Source organism: Pelobates fuscus, chromosome 4 (genome assembly GCF_036172605.1).
Source record: "Pelobates fuscus isolate aPelFus1 chromosome 4, aPelFus1.pri, whole genome shotgun sequence".
Taxonomy (NCBI): domain Eukaryota; kingdom Metazoa; phylum Chordata; class Amphibia; order Anura; family Pelobatidae; genus Pelobates; species Pelobates fuscus.
In genome coordinates, this window is record NC_086320.1 from 165,295,539 (window position 1) to 165,314,527 (window position 18,989).

The following is an 18,989-nucleotide window of genomic DNA, read 5'->3' on the forward strand; positions in this document are numbered from 1 at the left end:
GTTTCTTGCATTTTTAACACACAAACAAATATAAATGCTAACTTTGGCCAGTGTTTGTGACTAAGTGGCTACTAAAAAAAACTGGACATACCCAATTTTGAATACCCTGGGTTGTCTACTTTAAAAAAATATGTACATGTTAGGTGTGTTTCGGGGATTTATGACAGATAACGGTGTTACAAGGTCACTATTGATACATTTAAAATATATATATATATTGAAACAGCAATTTCCTACTTGTATTTATAGGCCTATAACTTGCAAAAAAAGCAATAAAGCATGTAAACACTGGGTGTTTTTAAACTCGGGACAAAATTTTGAATCTATTTAGCAGTTTTTTTCATTAGCTGTTGTAGATAAGCAAAATATTTTTCAAGTAAAAGTCCAAAAACATGTTTGTTTTTTTAATTTTTCACCATATTTTATTATTTTTTTTAAATACAATATTGGACATAATACAAATAATGGTATGTAAAGAAAGCCTCTTTTGTCCTGAAAAAAACAATATATAACTTGTATGGGAACCGTAAATGAGAGAGCGGAAAATTACAGCTAAACACAAACACCACAAAAGTGTTAAAACTGCTCTGGTCCTTAACGTACAAACATCGCAAAAACAGGCCGGTCCTGAAGGGGTTAAAACACAACTTAGGAAAAGATGCAATGCAAGTGAACCACTCATGGACAGCTGTTCCATTGTTAATGCAAATCATCAGCATGAGGTTGGTTACTGGCTTGCTAGTGAGGCTTGGCTATCCTTGCGATGCAAAAAACAAAAAAGGTATTGTGGGGAAAAATTATGATAGAAAACCCCTTCCACCTGACGTCTGTGGATAGTTAATACAATGTAAAACAAAAATCTGCACACCAGTCAAGCCATAAGACTTGTTTTACCCACAGAAATCACAAATATGATACATATATAAACATGGATTCCTTTTAGTCTGTGTTTGCTGTATACAACAGCTTTGAAACACAATTTAGGAAAAGATGCAAAGCCAGTAAACCACTCATGGACAGCTGTTGTATATTTTTTGTTTAACATTGTAATAACTATATATATATACTAATTAATAGCTATGGGGCAGCCAATAAATGAAATGTTAACTTTATTCAAAAATACTGTATTTAAAGATTATGTAACAACTGACCAATAGAGGAAAATAAATAAAGAGCAGTAAAGCAAAATAAACTTCCTAGTAGGATTTTTCCAGACACTTTGACTGCAGCTTCTGAGGGAGAATGACCAGCAGTGATACAATGTGTTTTACCCTTGCTATACCTGTGTGGGAGATTGGATACTAGTGTGAGAGGAGGTTTTACCTTCTAATGTATCTAGCTGACTAGCTACTTGCAGAGACCCGCACTTTGCCATTGTTACTAGTATGAGACTAGGTTACCAATAAACATTTGTTACATTTGTATATTGTTAGTTAACGGTATGACATAAGAAAATCCTTCTTTTGGGGAAACAAAATCCTCTTGTCATTGATTCTAGTGTGAGATTAGGTTGAGCTAGTCTTTTTAACTATCTATTAGCTACTACCAGGGGCACTTGAAACAACTTGGACTTTTGTCATTGGTACTAAAGTGAGACTAGGTTATTGATATACAGTTGTTAGGAAAAGGTTTGTTAACTATACGGGGGAAGAAAATCATATGTGTTTATTTTTCCATTATGTCCAGGAGGTAAACGCAATTTGCTCAGAAGTTTCATACTGCAATAACAATCTGCTGCCGCTTCCACGGGCATTGCAGTCCATTTTTCCCCAGTTAGTTAGCTAGCTTCTGTGTTTTATGGATATTGACTATGATACAGAGGAATTACAAGAGGAAAGACAGCAGCCCACTATATGTTGCACCTAATGTACACTGGCACTATACTGAAGTAGTAGTTCACCAAGTGAGATTGAGATTACCACTTCGGCAAAGTTCTTCAAGATGGTTGCCTTGTAAGTGTGCACTGTTCTACATAAATCATACATCTTGTAGGGAAGCATGCATTTTAGGAAGCCAACATAAAGGTGCAAACCACACTTGAGCTTCACAGGAGGATGTGTCAAAGTGTGAAAATTATCCAACTCTTGAGCAGAAGCAAGAAAAATAGATGGATTCCCACACACTGTCTACGACATAGTCTATCTTCTTAGCATCTCCTCGTAGTCCATGGCATTGACTCCTCACCTAGTATCAGTATGGACAGTACAGAAAATTCGAACCACAGTGATGCCGGTTTGGAACACTCCCCTCATGAACATGGTGGATCCCTTCATGGATAATAGGGAATTTGTTTCTGGCAGCATGCTTCACATTCATGTAGGAGTAGTTGTCAGGAAACTGAAAACTCTACTCAGTGCTCATCTGAGCAAATAAATTTCTAATTGCCCTGAACTGATGCTAGCTTCCCTGGGTGATCCAACTATTAAGAGGAAATTAGCACTCCGATCCAGCAGTCTGAAAGTTAAATCTGATTTGTACCACCCTAATCTCCTGCACATTGGATTAAATGGAAGAAGTCACTTGTCTGACCTGCCCTTGTTACTAAGGAATCCTGGGGTCCCCAAAACACAAGTGGACTAGATGATGACCACACCTTATTATTTCTGTTAACCTCAGGTTCAGGAAGCCCCGGCACTTTTGTTTTGCTCTGTTTCAGTATACATGTGTATGGGTTGAAGGTTTGTTGATGATACAGGCAGCAGCCATTCATGTTAATAGGTTCACTAAAATGCATTTTCTTGGAGCTCAGAGGAACACATGGCAATCTCATAGAGCTTTAAAATGTTGTATATTTAAATATACTGTAGAGTTATGCTGCCTTCAGGAGTCAGCCTGCTACATTTGACTCTGGGTCAATTGTAAAAATACCCAAATTTTACACCAAATAATCACATTCCACTGCCTTTATTAATTTTATATTGGGATCTTCATACTAACACTGCAAGAACTAGAATGTAATAATGATAAAATAATACATTTACATAATGTGTATAGTATTGTGTGTGTGAGGCAGCAGCCCACAATACCCTCTATACTAGTTACCAAGAGGGCAAACACATCTCTGCCCCTGGCTACCATCCTAAGGCAATGAAGGGCGTTGAAATCCCAATTGCAAAATGTGTTTCATTGGCGATCATTCCACATATTACCTAGAGCTTGCTGAGCATCACATAATTCCAACACTATCTTAAAAATATAACCAAAGCCACCACTTTGTATGTCTGTAAGGACCCGTAAACATAGCGTTTCCTTTTGGTCCTTTATACTTTTTAAGCAGTTGCATTAAAAAAAAAAAAAAACTTTCCAAAGGAAAAGTTAAGTGCAATGTATAAATTCAATAAGAAAAAATGAAGCAATTATTTGCATTAATTCACAGTCTATATAAGAAAAGTCGATTCCATTTATCTACTATCAGTTTTGTGTAGCAAAACAAAATTTTCTTAAGATGTTTCACTTGATGAATTATTAAAAATCTATGACTGTAAGAGAACCTATGAGAGGTGTAGTTTTTTTCTTTTTCTTTTTTTCATTTTAAAAAATGATCCTTTATATTGCTGTAAGGGAAGCTGGCTAATGAAAAATAGCCTAGAATTATTGTGAAACAATTGTCTGTAGTGTAATCAAGTCTGTTTTATGCCCTCAAACTACTTCAGGATATAATGATACATGTATCATTAAGCAGCTGCTATGGATGCCTCAGGAAAATAAAAGGAATCTGTACCTATTCTTTTTCTGTTTTTGTTCACTTTAAAACTTAAATAAGCAGCTTTTAAGAGTGTTTTTCTGGATTATATTACCATTTTATTGTAACATTTAAAATTAGCAATGCACGTAAATAGTATATTTGTTTCATTAAGAGTAAATAATCTGTTCCCGTTCTTGGTGTTAAAAAATGGACCGTGTACAGTTACCATTTCCCTTTGGGGTCTTGACTTCAGTGTGTGTCTACTATCATCAGCTGGTACAATGGACAACTATAAAGAAGAACAGGTGAAGAAAAGAAAGCTGTGACTTTATTCAGTGTTTAATGAAGTAAATCAGGATTTGTGTTACTGTATCCTGAATTCTAATCAGTTTTCTCGGGGATATAGTACTTCTCAAGCACCCACACCATTGCTTCATCTCAGGTCACTGGTTCAATGATTCAACAGATGATAAGAGCTCAGCTGTTGGGTCTCTACATAGACTCTTAATACAATCCAAAGGTTTCAAGATGACTGGTTCCTTGCTAATAGCAGATACTCCAATTAGATGGGCTAGAGTATTTTCATAGAAATATAGGCAGGGCCGCATTAACATAGGGGCTGATAGAGCTGCAGGTCCAGGCCCATGCCCATGGAATAGGCCCATTGATTACAAAACAAAACACATGTTTTAACAGAGTGGGAGGAAGGCGGACTTGGTCTGTATTTCCTGGCCAAGTTCTTGCTCCTCCTACGATATTAGAGCGTTGCCATGGGATAATGCGGCAATGCTCTAATACAGTTCCTGGCGCTGGCCGGAAGGAGCTGCATTTTACACCGGACCAACAGGGAACAAGGTAAGCTAAAGAGAGGGGGGAAGAAACATTTAGTTATTTTTTGTTTAATTAAAAATATATATATTAACCCACTACATCCTCTAACCCCCACTACTGCCCCTATCCCCCACCATTGTCCCTAACCCCCATTACTGCTACTTACCCCCCACCACTGCCCTTATCCCCCCACCACTGTCCCTATCTCCCCCGTTACTGCCTCTATCTCCCCCACTACTGCCCCTAACACCCCACTACTGGCTCACCCCCACTACAGCTCCTATCCCCCTAGTACTGCTCCAAGCCCCTCACTACAGGTCCTAACACTCCCCAACTACTGCCCCTATTGCCCCCATTATGGCCCTACCCCCCACTATTGCCCCAACTCCCCACCACAGGTCCTAACCCTCCTCTATTGCCCCTAGCACCCCTACTACAGGTCCTAACCTCCCCCCCCACTGCTGCCCCTACTACAGGTCCTAACCCCCCTTTCCCCTTCACTACAGATTCTGACCCCCTATTCCCACCTATCCCTTCACTTCTACCCCTAACCACCACCACAGGTCCTATCTCCCAGTACTGCCCCTTACCCCCCCTGCTACAGGTTCTAACCCCCCACTACTGCCCAAACCCCCTCCACTACTGCATACCCCTCCCTTCTGCTCCCACCCCCCCACTACAGGCCCTAACCCCCCCCCCCCCCCAATGCTGCCCTTATCCCCTCCACTACTGCCCCTAACACCTCCACTACAGGTCCTATCCCCCACTACTTCCCATATCCCCCCACTATAGGTCCTAATGCCCCACTACTGCCCCTACATTACATTGCATTAAAAAAATGGCATAGAAGAAGAATTTCCTGATGCACATCCAAATGAAATGGGCTGTGCACGCCTATGTGTAGCACATAGTGGCTTTACTGGTGTCTGGACAAATGAGTTGCCCAGGCAGACCTGGAAAAGATCCTTAATACTGTCCAGTCGGCCAGACTGCTGTAGAGGCAAGCACTCGGGTATGGGGGCATATGTTATGTCATGACATGGGTAGGACATTATGATGTCACAATATGGGGGGGGGGGGGTGGAGGGGGTGGCAAATCATTTTTTGCCTAGGGTGGCAAAAATCCTTGCAAACTTTGTGAAATAGCAGGAAGCAACTCTAGTGGCTGTCTGATACAATTAGATGCAGTCTCAATCCTGCAATGTAGACATGGCAGTTTCTTGGAAACTGCAATGTTTTAGATTGAAGAGTTAAGGGGACAAGAACACTATTTTCAAATATGTATATGTATATATAAATATATATTTTATGACTTCAATATCCAATTACTAAATTAATCAAACTTACTTTATCTTCTTTTTGGGGGGTGAAAGAGGAGGGCATTGGTTGCCTTAGAATCCTGTGCCTAAAGCACCTGACAGGGCACCTCATATTTCCCTGTTCTGTAAAGAGCTGAACATTCTCCTGTCTCTTTCCCTGTGCTGCTCTCACTTACCTGACATGCAATACTTCCTCCCAACACAATGCAACCAAGTGGCCACCTTGTTGCTGGGAACCCAGTACAGATCCATGCTCTATACATGGGACTGTCACTGACAATCCAGTTAGCAACAATTACACATACACAGCTCAGTTCCAGGCACTGCCAGAGTGAGGAAGAGATAAGGCAGATGAAGTCACATCCTAGCAGGAGCTGGAACAGAATAATATACACAGTTAATTAAGCTGGAGCTGAATAATGCACATGAGGCAAGTAAGTATGAAGGTGGCGGAGGTATCATGGGCAGACCCCGCAACTGCCTTGCTTTCAGCAGGACAGTCCCTACTTGGGGTCCTGTGCCCCTATCCCAATTTAGTTACCTCGTGTCCCATATCCAAGTGCACCAGGGAACTGTCCTCAGTCAGCACAGTTCGAGCACAACATTAGATGCACTTGAGCTCTGCAGCAGGCACTAAAATTTATGCCGAGAACACTTCATCGGTCCTGTCTATAAGATCCTGTATGTAGGGGGGCAGCAAGGAGGATGTCCTTCAACCCATATGTTTGATGGTAAGCTGACATGCCATGTATGCCACTGAGTAAGTTCTTGCAGAGAATGAAACACGTTTGGTGAATTATCCCAAGAAGATTGTTGTGATTTTGGGACTTTTTATGTCTACACTGGCCCTAGGTTCAATGCTGTTGAAAAAACACAAACAAGATGTCATTAATTTGCACAAGGGTACGTTTAAATCCCACCTGTGTTTACCTGCCACTTATACCAAAGTGTAAATGGGTTTGGTGAATTAGCCTATGAAGATTATTATGATTTTCGTACTTCATATATCTTCTTTTGCCCTAGCTGAAATGCTGCCAAGCAAACACTAAGCCGAGATATATTAGGCAGCAAGGGAACAGTCAGTTTTTAAATGTCATGTTTTGAAAGCAAGGAAATGGGCAAGTGAAAAGATCTGTGTGAGTTTGACAAGGGCCAAATAATGAAAGCTAGACGAGTTTGACAAAGTATCTCCAAAATGGCAAGTCTTGTGGGGTGTTCCTGGTATGCAGTGGTTAGTATCTATCAAAAGGAGTGCAAGGAAGTGCAACCAGTGAACCATCATTAGTGTCCTGAGCGTTCAAGGCTCATTGATGCTCATGGGGTGCAAAGGCTGGCCCATCTGGTCTGACCATACAGAAGAGCTACTGTAGCACCAGTTTCTGAAAAACATAATGCTGGCATTAACAGAAAGCTGTCAGAACACACAGTGCAAAGCAGTTTACTGTGTATGGGTCTGAGTAGTCGCAGATCAGTGAGAGTGCCCATGATGACCCCTGTCCACCACCAAATGTGCCTTCAATAGAACAAGACCATGGAGAAATGGAAGAATGTTGCCTGGTCTGACGAATCACAATTCTTTTAGATCAGGTGGCTGGCCGGGTGCATGTGTGTTATTTTAATGTGGAACAGATGGCAGTAGGATAGACTATGGGAAGAATGTAGGTCAGTGGAGACAGTGTTATGCTCTATGCATTGTTCTGCTGGGAAACCTTGGCTCATGGCTCATGCAGTTGTGAGTTTGACACATACCACATACCTAGAGATTGTTTCAGACCATGAACACATCCTCTTTAAGCAGGATAATGCATTCTGCCATACTACAAAACTTGTTCAGGAACATCACAAATAGTTCATGGTGTTGCCTTGGTACACAACTTCCCCATTTCTTAATCCGACTGAGCATCTGTGAAATGTGCCGGAACAGCATCTCGCACCCAAGGAGGACCCATTACATAACTTAAGCATGACTTAAAGGATCTGCTGCTAATGTATTGGTGCCAGATACCACAGAACACATTCAGAGGTCTTATGGAGTCCAGGCTTTGATGCATCAAAGCTGTTTATATATATATATATATATATATATATATACCTAGTTTTATCAGGGACTTTTATTAATATTAGATTTCTGTGTGTGATATAATAATGTTTGTATATTAATTATGCTTTTTTTTCCCACTCTGTGCACTCCCATATTTTTACTGTTTAATGATGCCAAAAAGTTTTTAATCCTGCTGCTCTAGTCATATGGGTATTGAAAGTGTGTCCGTGGCTAGGATCAACTCATGATATACTCACCCAGCTTAGTCATCAACATCACAATCATCACTTACTAGCTAGGTAGCTACTAGCAAAATAAAAATTAATGTCTCACAAAACAAAATATACACATAGAGGAAGTACACATAGGCAATAAACATAGGGGAAAATTGGTTGTAATTAAAATCAACCTCTTAGATATAGCTGACCAAAGAATGTGCGTGGTGGGTTAGGGCCTTTATAATTTTTCCAACAAACTTTTCTAACAAAATTAATATTTACTAATCTCGTTGGATTATCAAAATTCATATGAAATGAATGGTAAAAAAAAATTGAATAAACAACTCTGATTAAAAGAACATTTAAAGAACCCTAACTATTATAGAGCTTTGTGGTGGTTATGGTGCCATGAGTGCCCTTGTGCCTGCCCATGTAAGTAGTCAAACAACTCAGTAATGATTTGACTTCTTACCTGGGGTCGGCTGTGTGACTCTCCCTATTTCTTTCAGCCAAAAGTGAAAGTTGGAAGCTCCTGTTAGCTCTCCTGAGAAAAGCCTTGCAGTGCAGTGTCAGGTCACTGTCTGAGAGCATCAGCTGATCACTCTCACCCAATAAGCTAAGCCCTGTGACACTGGACTTAACTCAGTGCTGAGCGTTCATGCTTAAGAGAGGCTGGGAGTGTCACCAGGTTGACCACCGGTAAGAAGTCTAACCATTAATAACAGTTTGACTACTTACATTGGTTGCTGAACTGGTTATGGTTGTTGAAGTGTTCTTTTAACTAAACTTTCTTCCCATTCTTCAGTCTAGCACACATGGTAACCAAACAAAAGGAACTGGAAACTCAAACTACAAGACAAAAGTAGACTGAAGAAAGTGACCAATCAGACAGCGGACGCTCATCCTATCTCATTCAGTGATGACCCTCTTGCTCTGCAAATGACAATATCCCCACAATTAGATTTAATCTTGCCTATTTGACTATAAAGATTCCCTTTGGCCATGTTTTACTTCCTGATGTTAAGTGCACCCATTAATGTGTATACATGTAAACGTTTGCCAATAAACGGACTTACCTTTTCTTTTCCCACCTGCTCTTTTTCATTATGCAGATAAATTAATTTCTCTGTCTGTGTCCCATTATTTTCCTCTTTATAACAGGTGCCAAAGAGCAGAGAGAAAATAAAGTGGGAGCCCTGAGCACACTTTGCCCATTTCCGGGTTTTTTATCATGCTACAATAGTAATATGACCTATTACTGTTAAATGATTGTGAAATGCCATAAAACAATGCCATACAACCATTGCCATAAAAACATAATCATGGCTTATAAATGTATGTATATGTATTATGAAATTTACTTTTGTGAATCACCTACGTATGTAAATGTAAAACAAAAGGAAAAATAAAGAATCATAAAAAGTATGTAATATGATAAACTGAAAATCCTTAGTGCAACCATAACAAAACATTGTATCATATTCCAAGTTAGTACTGTTTTCCATATTAAATGTACATCTATATTAAAATATGCTGTAAACCATTTATTTGCTCCTTTTTCGTTTCGAGGCATTTTCTATAATAGCATATTATTATTTGGAATGTGATTGTGTGAACTTTGTTGCATCTATAAATATTGTACTGATCACTTTAATAGTATCACCTTAATGTTTTTTCAGGGTTTTTCTTTTTCGGTGAGTCACATGGAAAAATATATCAGATGCCCTTTTCAACTTGTAAAATGGACAAAGTGATTTTCTGGGTCTATGTCACCTTTGAGAGAACATATCACGATAAGAAAGAAAATTTCCACAGTTTAATACGCTTTCCTGAAGTAGTGGGTTTTCAATGATTTTTTTTTCTTTTTTTGAAGGAAGGGAGACTGTTTGTTTGAATGTCTAAAGGAGAAGGGAAATTAGTTCCACATAAAAGGTGCCACCCTGGAAAAATCTTGAAGCGAGCATCAGAGGTGGCATTACGGACAGAGGATAGAAGTAGCACTTCAGCAGAGTGCAGGGGCCTAGACTGGGCATATTTATGTATTAGGGAGGACAGTTAGGTTGGAGCAGTACTATGTAGGGACTTGTAAGCAAGCATCAGAATCTTAAATTGAGCCCTATATCTTACGGGAAGCCAATGTAGGGACTGACAGAGAGGGGAGGTGCGGGCGGTCAGGAAGATGAGCCTTGCCACTGCATTCATTAAGTGTTCTTGCATAGCAAGACCACTTAATGTTATCTCACATATATATTATTATTATAGCCAAAATTGCCACCCTAACTCCTCCCACAGTTTTTACACTACATAGACAGAAATATACCGAAACGTGCGGATTGTTCCCGATCGGATTGCTATTACTTTGTGGAACGTTTCGCCGAATGGTTCACCGAATATCGTCATTCTTGTGGCGAAATTGGTCCCATAGGAATGAATGGCAAAATGTTCAAAACTAGAGTGGGAGCTGGCAAAAGCTGAAAAATCAGGACATGATTTCTAAACTGCCACCACTCCCTCATTTTCAAGCCCACCTACACAAATCTTATATCAAAATGTTCAGCTATCCCTGATAGTTTTCACAATATAATCATTTGTTTGCAACTAACGCCGTCCATTGACATTCATTGAAACTCCACTCTACAAAGCTCAAATTTGAAGGGCAATTTCTAAACTGCGACTGTGCCTTCATTTTTAATACTTCCGAGACATACTATGCATCAAAATGTAGGTCTGGGTCTTGTGATTCTCACAATATAAAGCTCTTCGCTGTAGGATTTATAGTTTTTAAAATATGACAGTTTGAAGATGGCAACCGCCAAAATACTCTGACCTGTGCCAGGCTGGAGTAGCACGTGATGTCATAGACAGAGCCTTTTGTACACCTGCTAATGTTTTTATAAATGTATGTTTTAATGTAACTGTGAAGCACTTTGGGCAACAACGTTGCAATTAAATGTGCTATATAAATAAATAATAACAGTTACTCCGCCCACTCCAGTTGTAGACTACTGGTGGAGGCAAGAACACTTCACACAATTTCCCCAGAAATTGTAGCTTTTCTAGTTATAGATTGCAAAGGTGCAAGCTGGGAACACGTGAGATGACTAAGGCTTGAAGTAGTCAAGGCAAGAGAGAACAGCAGCACCATAGCTGCGTCTGGCGTTAAAAAGGGGTAGATGCGCATTATGTTTTTGAGATGGAAGCTGTGGATTTGGCGATCGACTGGACATGAGGGGTGAAGGAGAGGTTGGAATCAAAACACCTCATCAGTGAGGTAGAGGTGATGGTAGTGCCATTGACTTGGAGAGAGACACTTGAGGGAAGAAAGACCAGAAGTTCTGTTTTTGACATGTTAAGTTTAAGGAAGTAAACAGCCATCCAGTTGGAAATTGCAGACAGAGTAATTCGTTACTTCAGCTCTGTATGGTAGATTCTGAAACAGTCTGTTAGGCAGAGGGCAGGTAGCGATGCACAGAAACGACAGTAATAACTGGACACCTTTCATATAGCAAACACTTTTGGTTTGACTTTTTACAGGGTGTGGGGCATCCTCTGATTGGGGGTACTTGGTAAATAAAATATTAGACAAAGGTTTTAATTTATAATCTTGAAATTGGTATACCTTCCCTACGGTTGCTTTTTTATACAGAACATAGGAGTTAAAATTGCAAACTGGCTTAAATAGATGGTAATTTTCTTGTACCAGGACCTAGTTTTTCAGCTGACCAGATAGTCACATCTACTCTCTCATATATTCCTGTAATCTACAATGCATTTCAGTTTTACCACCTGTTCAGTTCTTCCTGTGACAGACATTGGCACTGTACTTGCGTTGTGCATTGTTTAAAGCACCTCATCCTGATAAGTTAATACGGTTTCTGCAGCTTGTCAGGGTTTGGGGCAAACCTCTGCATGCTTTACGCACTGTGCCACATGCTCGGGTTTTGAAATAAAATATATATTTTTAATAAATCAATACTGGTATAATAATTATCAATCCATAGATGATAACCCTTACTTAACAAGTGTAGCGGTACTTACCTTATCCGGGGGCCGGACGCGGTCCTCTCTTCAAGCCGCGCGCGGTCCTGCGGCTGCACGAGCCGCGCGCGGCTCGTCCGACTGTTCAGACAGGAAGGCGGGCAGTGACCGCGAGAAGCGGTCACGTGTCCCGCCTGCAGCTAAGAGCGCGCCGCGAATCTCGGGCGCGCTCTTAAAGAGACAGTGGGAGCCTAAATTGCAAAAAGGCTCCCATTGGCTCCTGTCATGCCAATCACCCCATACACTTACCTGTTGGGGGAGTGGAAGTGACAGGAGCCAATCACATTAGTTTGAAGGCTACTTATACTTACCCTTTTCCCTTAGTTCCTTGCCCTATCGTGGTTTCTGCTACAGTTCCCTTTAGTGCTTGTTGTGTTCAGTTGTGTTTCTCCGTATTTGACCTTGGCTTTGTATTCTGACTTCGTTTTCGCTTTATCCTATTCTGTACTGTTTGCCGGCTTGCTGATTCCTGTGTACCAGTCCCCGGCTAGTTTTCGTTTACGCTGTCTCTTTGTGCCCTTGACCTCGGATCGTTCCTGACTCTGTCTTATCCTATTACGTCGAGTCCGGCCACTCTAAGGTCCGGTAGACGCATCTCTCCTCTGTACTGTCTTCTGTTAGGCTGGATCCTGCGTGTAGGGGTATATACTCGTTACAACAAGGGAAGGATCAGAACCCACACCTTGCAATTTGTGCCCACAGAAACAGGGCATACTGGTGGGTTATGATGGCTATCCTTACCGTGATAAATCTGAGTTGCCCATGTGTAGCCAGTAGAGGATTTACATAATTTATAAAATGTAATGCCATACCATGACTGTTTCGAGAGAATATATTGTGTGAAGAGGAATCTTCCTTTTTATATTTCATCAGGGATTCGTCAATCTAAATGTTTTGGTCTGGAATATAATATTGGGAAAATTTGTCACATGAGTTGGATAAGGAGCTGAATTTTGTGGAGCCTGTCAAACACTGGGTCGTTTCTAAGGGTACACAGTGCATTATCGTTAAAATGGAGGATTCGCAGGATTTGCTTATAACAATTCCTCTTCATAACCCCTGGGAAAAGAGGGGTACCAGAATGGGGTGGTTGTGCCAGAAAAATCTCTGCGATATCAGTGGGGTGTCACGTTTTTTTTGGGTTTTGTTTATTACTGTATTGTGATCCCGGATTTGCAGAAAAATACTGGCTGGCATTATTGTGTATCATTGTATTGCTGAGGTTGATTTGCGGTTATGTGACATAGTAAATTATACCACAAGAGAGTGAACCAAAAAAATAAATAAAATACTTAAATACAATAACACTCAATAATTAAGCCACTTCACACATGGAAAAACTTCCCCAAATTCTAACCGCAATATATATATAAACAAATGTGGCAATGCTTTGTAAATAATCCCCTGGTTCAATAATCAGAATAACACAAATATGTTATAAAAAGAGGTGAATGATGCGCCCACAATCAGATAAGAAATATAAAAGCCTTGTAAAAATATGTTTTTTTGCTTTCAGTATCTAGTGCAACTCTGTACCCAATGTGTGTATGTACTCATGGCAACTTAAAGGATACAAATAAACAAATATAGTGTAATACTGTAAGTTTTATTGCAAAACCCTCCTAACCCTTGTTGAACTCATTATAAACATGTATTTCTAGTCTCCAAAGACCACAGAAAGAGCACAGCAAACTAATTGCAGGGTAGTGTTATCTCTCTGTCCTGTCGTGAGATGGATCATTCCCCAGACTGTAACTGAGATTTGTAGTTCGCAGGATGCAAAAATGCCGGAGCCACAAGCCGCTGCACTGTTTTAGCTCCACAAGCCACACTGCAAGCCGCTCACAACGCATTTTGCATGCTTATACTGGGCTTTTCAAGATGGGAAGCGACGGCACTAGACTGCGCATATATATATATATATATATATAAAGCTATTTCCCATTTAAAGGGACATTGTAGGCACCCAGACCACTTCAGCACATTCTGCATCCACTACACACATAATGCATCCACTATACACACGCACACATTGCACCCCCTACACAGAAACTGCATTCACTACACACACTGTATAACATAATGGATGTGCATGTGGTTTTTGGTGAGGGAGGGGGGCAGCATTTCATCCTTGGACCTAGGCAGCACAATGTCTTGGGTCAGCTCTGCCTTTATAACGTTACTGTTTGTTACAGAATACTTTTTATGTGCTACACTATTTATAATACATCAGTAGATGCATAGATACAAAATTAAATCACTGAGCACACAGTATATATATATATATATAAAACCTTAATAAAAGAGAAAAGCGAACAGCTGTAGTAAGCCCCTAGTGACTCTGTAAGCAATTATGTGAAACTTGGCCTGTTTTCTCAGCCACCTTGGCTGCACTAGTTGCAAGTAATCCCCATTAAGAAATAGCTAGCCTTTCCAAAAGTACTTTTACTCAATCAATGACCTTGTTGCCATGGCAGGCTAACACGATGTGCCACTGATGATGGCTTGATTTTCTTTCGCATCTGAAGTGGAAAAAGAGAAGACAGACTAAATGAAATCCCATCCATCTTAATGAAATACAATTATATTCTCCTTATTAATCATTTAAAAATCAATACATCTCTTCTTGGTGCTCCTCGCCCGTATTTGTCATCTTGTGCCAGGTTTCAATACATCTTGTCTAGTAGTGATTTTTATAAGTTCAGTCACCTGTGTCCCTGGATAAATAACTCTATCCACTACAGAGAACAAAGATGATTTCAGCTTTGTGAACTAGGAAACATATTAATTCATAGAGTAGTTAAAAAAAAAAATTTTTTTTTTTTTTTTTATAACATAGTTTAATATAGGCTCTAAATTAATTTCTGAAAGTATTAATCCCAAAAAATTAAATTGTTTAAAAAAATTTTAATTACAATTTGTATGCTCTGTTTCGTTTTTAGTATGTTATATTTCTGAAATTGTAATAACATTTGAAGTTGGGGAGAATATTCGTTAGGGTCAGTGGCAAAAGCAGCCTGATTGACTGAGCTATCTATCCAGCTGTGCTCTGTATTTAAAAAACAAACCACTTAATATGATCCATATGCATAAAGCATCTGACACCAACGATCTATTAATCAGGAGATCAAGCAAGATACTTTTAAAAGTCCTGCTCAATGTGTTAACATCTAAAGCATCTAAAGCAGGGATCAATTAAAAAAACACAATTGAGTTACCTGCTATTGCTAACCGCAAACAATCCTCTTCCATCCTCCATGAACCCTCTGTGTCTGCTCACTCTATTATATGGAGGACATCCAGTCCTGGATAATCCAATGGCTCTGGAGGAGGTTTGCACATTTTCTGGCTCACATACCACTCTGCAGTGCCAGTTTAAAGTTTGGGGCCACTAGCTACAAGAAAAAATGTTGGAAATATTAGTTTTTTGCATAAATTTTTTTAATCCCCCTCTTTATCTACATTCCAACCATGCTCAGTCCAACCATGCTCAGTTTGAATTCCCCTTCAGCCCCAAATGTCTACTCCCTAGAACATGTGTCATATTCACCCTCCTCAGTCCTAAAGTTCCACTTCTGTTCCCCCCCCCCCCCCCCCACACTGTTTAAAAGGTCCTATCCCAATGGGGTGGGGTCTTTTTAGCGACTAGCCATTAATGGCTGCATAGTCACTAGTTTTAAACACTTAGCAGATATTATCCCACCTGCCTCATTGCAGAGTAGGGAGATTTAAAACGTCCTTATAATAATATGGGAGTCTTATTCACCCACACAGAGATTTTATTGATTTATTAAACTTTTTTAATGTGGGGGGCTGGCTAACAAGGGAAGATAGTTCCGATTTCTTTAAAATCCAGCCTGGATTTCAGGCATCAAGGCCCAGATTTGAAGCATCTGCATCCAGATTTCTGTAACATTCTGAAATGTATATATATTTATGATGATGCCACTTTTTCAGAAGTGTGCACAATTAAAGTGTTCAGTGTAATAGTAAATTCAATATTTAGGAAATAATTGTTTAAGTTTCTAGGGTTATCGTGATCAACTCATGTTTTGTGGGTAAATTGAGGCCTCTAATTATATGAAATAGTAATTAAATCTTGAAAAAGGATGCTGCAGGGGAATCTGGGGCCTGTTTATGGGAGCTAGGAACAGGAAACAAAAGCATAAAAAGGGCACAATTCCTAATACAGAGTGCAGAGTCAAACTACATAAGCTAGACACATACTCTGTAGGAACCCCATACCACCTTCACCTGATTTAAAGATTCACTGCTCTCATCTCGATTGGATTGTGATGAGAGAAGTGAACTATAAAAGAATCTCCAGAGTCAAAGAATGTAGTAATTATTAAGTGTTTCCATGACCAGTTTCATCACTCCCCTCTCTACGAGTTTTAAAGGTCATGGTTCTAAAAAAGCTTTACATAGTCTAAACATATAATACATAATGTCTAAACATAAATAAAATGTGCTCTTTGGTTTGAAAGTAACCTATTAGGACAATCACATCTTCAGGTTTTCCACCACATATTAGTTTCATGAGTGCTTTTTTAGCCCAGTCCGTGGCAAGTCTGATTCTTGTTGATAAAGACATTGTTTTGGAACAACTTTGAATATAGATATATTATTCTAAGCTGAGTCCATTATCAATTCCAATGTGTTTGACCATGTACGGAAATTAATAGGAAAACTCTATACATCTTGTTGGAGATGCATTGCCTATTGCATTCGTGACCGTTACCACACCATTACTATCCCATATAGGGAGAAGAGAGAAATAGAGCAATAGACTTCTAATGAATTCTTAGTCCTGCATGAGATATTGTTTTGGGGGCTCTGGGACTACCTGGCTCATCGATATATGCAACATTATTCTCTCCATCCTGCTGTACCAGCAGATGGGACAAAGATACTGAGAGCATATCACCCCACAATCACTCATTGACACCCTACACTCGGAATGAGAAGAGAGAGAGAACCTTTTGGGTTACTAAAGGATCCTAGGGGCCTTTACACCCATATGAATAACATTTTGCTCACATTCTCCCATCACTAAGTCTATTTCATGGAAGACACAGGCATTTCAAGTTTGAAAACTAAATATATATGCTTTATTTTTAGATAAACAATGTTTTTTTCTCATCACTAATCATAACCTTTTTTTACCGTAATATTTTTAATTGAATTAATACACTTGTATTTTATATTCAGTGTTATGAGTTTAAAAGTAGGTAATGAATGCCAGTTTTAAACGAACAAGCTAATTGCTATATCATTATATTTTTTTGTTAAAATAACAAATAATTTATATCCCAATATAAAATGTTTTCAACAATCCATTTTTTAAAGTTCAATCTATAAAATATTTTTGAATTACCTTTAATTATATATATATATTTTTAACAATTTCACAAATACTTTCACAGATAGCAGTCAAAAAAATCATACATAATGTACACGTCAGTCATTTTGTAAATACCCAAGATCGCATGTTAAATCCTTTTTAAAAATGAATATAAAAGCAAAACAATTTCTTGAACTGTGCACATCCTTACGGTTCTTGCTTTATAAAGAAAATTACATTTGTCACAATGCCATACATCATTTTCACTGCAGTGTATTGTCCCTTCTGTGTGTCACGTATAAAACAAAAGCATTTTGTGAAAAATTGCTAAAGAAGTAATGATTTTTGTCCTCAACTCTTTGTTTTGCCTTTCAATAAAGAAGGCGACGTGTGTCTGGAATGATGTATTATTGTTTTGGTACATCCCTAGGAACACAGTGCATAACCAAAACCATGTTTCACAGCAGAGAAGCTATAGTTTACTGGCCCTATGGCTCTGATGAGAATATAATGTTCCACAGTTTATAAATGCTTTGAGGTCAATACATGATTTGCTCTGGTTTGTTCATCCAATGAGCAGAAGGTCCAAAAATATATCAAGTCATTAGACAGCCCAGGATATAGGTTGCACAGTGTAATCTCCCTGGTGTTTTTAAACAATTTAAAGCATTGGAAGCCGGAGCAAGGTTCTTGGTGATGGAATGCGCACCACGGAAACCTCTTTGTCAACTGGAGATGAGATAATTAGATCCAGGTAATACATAGAAGCCCCATCGGGGAGCTAGAGAGGAAACATGTCATCTTTATGATTCTTTCTTGTCTTCCCCAGCAAAACTAAGCTGTAGATAGCAAAAGAAAAAGAATGAAAGAAAGATAAAACATAAACGATTCATCAGTGCTCTGGAAGAACCAGAATACAAAGATAATCAACCTTTCATCAGTCTATCATGTTCTCTACCTAGAGACCAGTGATCTTCAGTGACACACATACCATGGCAGTCAGGAAATTCGGTCACTGTTTCAAATCACTTATGTGTAGACTTACAAGACATTTTAAGAGATAAATAAGTTACAAGTTTGTAAACAAGTTAAGCATGCCCATTGAGGCACAAATATAGATGCAATTTGTGAGACAGGCTCATGAAGTTATCATATAACACCAATCAAATTGTGGATGTTACAAAAAGAGTTCACAGCGTCCCATGGCTCTATCTTCCTGACAATGGTTTGCGGAGTGTATTTATTTATTTACTAGGAAACATATTTATCTTCAAAGTTCTAAAGCATGAGCATTTCCATAAAGAAACTGTAATTTAAGTCATTAGCAAAACATATTCTGATGTTTCACAGAAAATCAACATGCTTACCCCATACCAACACACACGTCTTTCTTGATATAACAGGTTCAGTAAATGAGCTCAGGCAGGGAGCAAACCAGGACGTTTTGCATATACATACATTAGTACAACATGAGCTTGGATTAAAGGGACATATAGACTCCCAGACCACTTAA